Below are 5,624 nucleotides of genomic sequence, written 5' to 3' on the forward strand. Positions count from 1 at the left end.
TTGCAACAAGTTGCCTATATACCTGATTATAAGGATCAAGTCCAATTGTAGTTCACAAGTTTGTTTAACTAGGGAGAGTGATTCACTTTATCAATAAGGGCTTTTCTTTTGGTTGTAACAGGGCTAAGGGTTCAGCGCATTTGAAAAATGATATCTAAGCTTAAGGATTACATTTTTCAGTCATTGAAGATTATCTTGTAAATTTAAACATGATAAATATTATTCATACATCATAATTTTAAGACCTTCGAAACTCATAATTTTACAATCATTAACGTTAAAATAAAACATACCTTAATCCATAACCTCCAAATATATATATATATATATATATATATATTTCAGACTGTGTTTCTATCTCACAACTCTTGCTCTTCATTATGCTTCAACTTAATTTGATGGATATATTTAGCATAAACATCATAGGTTGAGATAGGACCAGCCCCCAACCTTTCTTTTATAATCACTTCCATCAAGTGATTAATAATGTATCACAATTATATCATAATTATAGACTTCTCATATTCCGAGACATCATTATAGTTTTACAAAATTCTAAGATCATTAATTAGAAAATATAATTACAATTATGATAACAATATTTTATTTAAAGACCTTTTATATTATCTCAACAAATATGATTATAATTTCATTTGAGGCAATTAATGTATTACATATCTTCCCCTTTTGTGGTATTTTGTTGCTCTTTTTACCTTTCTCTTTCTCTTTTCCTTTTGTTTTTAATTTGCTCTTTTTTTTTGGTTTAATGCCTTTTTGAGATGATTACGTCTTGATGATTTTCGATTCAAGGAATGCGAAGGAGAATATCAAGCTCAGTATGGTTGACTAGGGGCAAACATATATGTCATGGTAGCTAAAAGATGACCTCTTACGTTGCAAGGATTCACTTTCCTTAATTAAACAATATTTGGAAACACACAAAAATAGAAAGACAAATAGGCGAGGTTGGATGAACTTAAATTTTTATTACAAAGAACGGTATTTATTAGGATTCAAAGCTTTGTTTACAATCAAATTGATACATAGAGTATTTTTCATGCATGAAACTTTTTTATTACATCAAAATTAAATGATTGTTAGAACTTTTCTCCATTCATATTAGCTAAATGATGCCATAATTTTAAATTTAAAACTATTTTTAAAAAAATAATAATATCAAAAAAAAATTTAATAAGAAATGAAAAATCCTAAAAACATTTCTTCCTCCCTTTCTAATCTCCATGACTCCACTCTTTCATCCGTCCTCCCTTCCCTTCCACAACCAGCAGCGCCAAGACCCCTCCGGCCTCCATGTCGCCTCCACGCCGCCGCACAATCGGTAGTCCCAATACCCCTCCGCCCTCCACGTTGCATTCAGCCGCTACACAGCCGGTAGCCCCAAGGATGTAAGGCCCCCACCAAACGCAGTCGTAGCCAACCCCCTCCACTTTGCTAGTCGCAGTCAAATGCCTCCACTTCGCCACACATAGTCGCACGCCGTGCTCTTCAGGTAAATGAGTTTTAAAAAGTTAAAATATTCAAATTTCAACTTCAAAGTTCTTACTAATTGAACAAGAAGGCATTTTCTTTGATTTGTTGTGTTTAATCCATACTATTAAAATTAAGCAAGTTCAGCTTCAAATTTTAAGTTGAACAAGAATACATTCAGCTTCAAATTAGGCATGTTCAATCTGCTGTGCTCAATATTTCAATATGCTTCTTTAAGTTGGTTTGTTGAATTTTTTGTGCTTAATCCATGTTATTAAAAATTATGGTTGTTGTTTAATTTGCTATTGTACATTAGCTTTTATAGTTGAAATATTATGGTTAATATTTTTTGGGTGGTCAACACAGAGGCTTGAAATAAAATGGCGACATCTGAAAATATTTTAAATGAACCCCTATCTACCCCTGAGGCTGAGGATGTTCTTCAATGTGGGAAGACTGACCTAGCATGGAATCATTGTGAACAAGTGGCTAATAGGCATTTGAAGTGTTTGTATTGTGGAAAAATATTCCAAGGAGGGGGATATTAATAGGTTTAAACAACATCTAGCTAAGCAAAGAGGGCAAATTGCACCTTGTAAAAAGGTTCCAAATCATGTTCAAGAACAGATGCAGAGTTTGTTAAATGATGTAGAAAATGCAAAGAAAAAGGGTGCCTCCTATGGAACAGGAAGTTCCAATGTGAACAAAAGAATAAGTTCATCTTTCTCTACACCTAATTTTGATAAAGATGACCAAGACGCTGAGCAAAATGAATATCCTAAGAAGTTTAAAGGAGGGGAATATGACTCCAGTTCTAAGGGTAAAGTTGTGGTGATGCATAAACATTTTCCTCCTTGTGGTTCTCATGATTTTAAAATATGTCATTAATGGAAAAGAGGCTTATGAAAATGCAAAAATGTCTATATGTAGGTGGTTGTATGCAATAGTTATTCCTTTAAATGTTATTAATTCTACCTGTTATCAACCAATGTTTGATGTTGTAACAGTTGTTGGTCTAGGTTTAAGGGTCCTAACTATCATGAGGTCCGTGGATATTTTTTGAAAAAATATATTTCTGAATACAAACACATTATTGAATCAATGAGGCCTTATTAGCAAGATTTTGGATACACTATTATGGGAGATGGCTGGACAGATCAAAGAGGAAGGACTTTAGTGAACTTCCTTGTACATTGTTCAATGGTAAGGGAGATGCTAGCTGGACTTTTTGGTGACATTGTTGAATTTTTAGGTTTGAATTTTTAGGTCCTGAAAATGTGGTTCAAGTGGTCACAGATAATAGGGCTAATGATGTGTTAGTTGGAAAGAGATTGATAGAAAAATATAGGCACATATATTAGATTCCATGTGTAACCCATTGTACAGATCTCATGCTTAAGGATATCTACAAAGTGGACTATATTAAAAGTACAGTAGAAGCAAAGACCATTGTCACTTACATCTATAACCATATTGTTGTTTTGAATCTAATGAGAAAATTTACAATGGGAAGGGGGTTGCTTAGTCTGGGAGTCGCATGATTTGCTACTTATTTCTTTTCTACGTAGAGGATACTCCAAAATCAAGCTGGTTTACAAAAAATGGCTATAAGCCAAGAATAGAGGGAGGGTAAATAGTCCAAAGAAGCAAAAGCCATTAGGATCAAACAAACATTTATTTTTGACGATTTTTGGGATTCATGTTCTATTATTGTGACTGGGTTTGAGCCACTTGCAAAAGTTTTGCACATGGTTGATAGTGATGAGAGACCATCAATGGGTTATCTTAAAGATAAAAAACAACTATTAAAAAGGCATTTAAGGGGAGGAAAAAATCTTATGAACCATTTTTTAAAATTGTTGAGGAATGGTGAGTATCTCAAGTTTGTCATCCAATTCATGTTGTTGGATGGTTGCTTAATCTAGCTTTGTTTTACTATTTTGTTCCTAAAGAGATGAGACTTCATTATTGTGCTAAATGTATCAAAGTTATAGAAAAATTCTAAGGTAATGATGTGCACCTTCAAGTTCAATGTACAAAGGAAACCTCTTTATACATGGAAGAGAGGAATTTGATACAATTGTTGCCATTGCTTCCCATAAGCATACATCTCCTGCTAAGTGAAAATTCATAAATATTTTCATTATTACTCTTTTAATTTTTAGTAATGATCTATGGAATTTATATTCTTATATTTCTATTATTGAATGATAGCTTTATGGTGGCATTTTCTTGGATCTTATGCTCCACTTCTGCAAAAATTGGCCATTCAAATTTTAAGTCAAAACACCAGATGAAAGCATAATTAGTCTACCTTTGAACAAGTTTATAGTAAGAGAAGAAATAGATTAGAACATTCTAGACTCAATGATATTGTCTATATTGTTTACAACCTATGATTGCAAGAAAGGTAAATTGAATAATATATCTTTAATATTAAATTGTTTCCTTTTTTATTGAGTTCTTAATACTAAATTAAAGGTGAATATAGTCAAATATTTTGTAGGAATGGTAAGGATAAAGAATTTCTATGATCCTATATCTCTTGGGCACATTGATATAAGGGAAGATTTAATAATAGAAGAAGATTTTGGATTCTATAAATGAAGAAGTTCTTGAAGATTGGAAAAATATGAATGAGGAACCAACAAGTGCTAAACTTAAAGAGGGGGAGGATGACTTTGGTGAGGAAAATAAAATCAATTTCTTACATAATTTAATTGCTAGACAATCATGTAGTTATGTTCTAATTAAACTTATACATTCATTATTTAAGGTTTGTTTGAGCAAGGGACTTCATCTTCTGGACCTATTGAAAATGATGGAATTGAGAATTTGTATGATAATGAAGAAAATCAAGATCAAGGTGGTGGTAGGGAGAACGAAGGTCCTCATGAGGGAACAAGTGGTGTGGATGAACCATTACTTCGATTCACGCCTACTTTTAGTCTGTGAATGGACTCTACAAAGTATTAAATATAAGATTGTAATTCTAGGGGGCTTGAAGCCTTTAACTCTTGGGTTGTAAACTTGTAATGTTGTAGTGTTTGTTTGACTATTTTGTGTTACAATATTTAATGCTTATTTGAAGTTTGAAGTATTGAACTTTGAGTTTGATGATGAAAAGCATAGACTTTATTGTGCATTATTGTATTGTAATATATGTTTGAGTTTGAATTTAATTTTGATTGATATTTTGAAGATGAAAGGTAGTACTTACTACGATCTTGCTTGAATTTGAGAGATAAATGTTAAGTATACATGACAAAATTCTTAGATATCTTCTATTTTTCATTATTTATAATTATAAATTTATACATATATATATTATGGCATCATGCTGACATCACTAGTTTGACCTCCAAACTGATTTGACCGACCTGATGACCTTTTCAGGTCAGCCACTGGTCCGGTTTTCAAAACCTTGACTGCATCCATCCCATAGACTAAAGAATACAGAGTTTACCCAGTATAATTTATGATGGAAGTCTGATAGGTATGTAATGCGAACGATAGAATATCATGCCAATCCTTGTATATGACAACCATCTTCTCCAATATCTTCTTGATGTTCTTATTTGCAGTTTCTACTGCCCCATTCATTTTTGGCTAATATGTGGAAGAGTTGTGGTGTTGGATCTTAAACTATTGGCATAGATTTGACATCATCCAGTTGTTTAGATTGGTGGCATTGTCTGAAATGATTTTTTCTGGTAATTTGTATTTGCTAATTAATTCCTTTTTTTATAAATCGCACTCTAAGTAGTTCTTGCATAGGATGCAGCTTCGACCCACTTTGTGAAGTAGTCTATTGCCACCAATATGAAGCCATGACCATTTGATGCCTTTGGGGGAATATGATCAATGATGTCCATTCCCCATATAGAGAAAGGCCAAGGAGCTATCATGTTATGTAATGGTATTGGAGGAGCTTTCAACTTGGCTGCATAAATCTGACACTTTTAGCGTTTCCTTGCAAAATTGATGCAATCTATCCCTATAGTGGACCAATAGTAACCTGCTCACATTATCTTTCTTACCAACATATGCACATGCGGATGAGTTGAACACGAACCTGCATGCACCTCCTTCATGATTTGTATTGCTTCTTCTGCTTCCATGCATGTCAAAAGTGT

General features: G+C 33.0%; 1 long non-coding RNA gene across 1 annotated transcript; it reads left to right on the forward strand.

Annotated features, from left to right (window-relative positions):
* The first annotated feature begins 1,220 nt into the window (after positions 1 to 1,220).
* LOC131148588 (uncharacterized) lies at positions 1,221 to 4,636 on the forward strand. The gene is made up of 2 exons (XR_009135009.1): positions 1,221 to 1,510; positions 4,265 to 4,636. It is a non-coding gene; the product is annotated as an uncharacterized LOC131148588 (long non-coding RNA).
* Positions 4,637 to 5,624: the final 988 nt, after the last annotated feature.

Source organism: Malania oleifera, chromosome 2, assembly GCF_029873635.1.
Source record: "Malania oleifera isolate guangnan ecotype guangnan chromosome 2, ASM2987363v1, whole genome shotgun sequence".
Taxonomy (NCBI): domain Eukaryota; kingdom Viridiplantae; phylum Streptophyta; class Magnoliopsida; order Santalales; family Ximeniaceae; genus Malania; species Malania oleifera.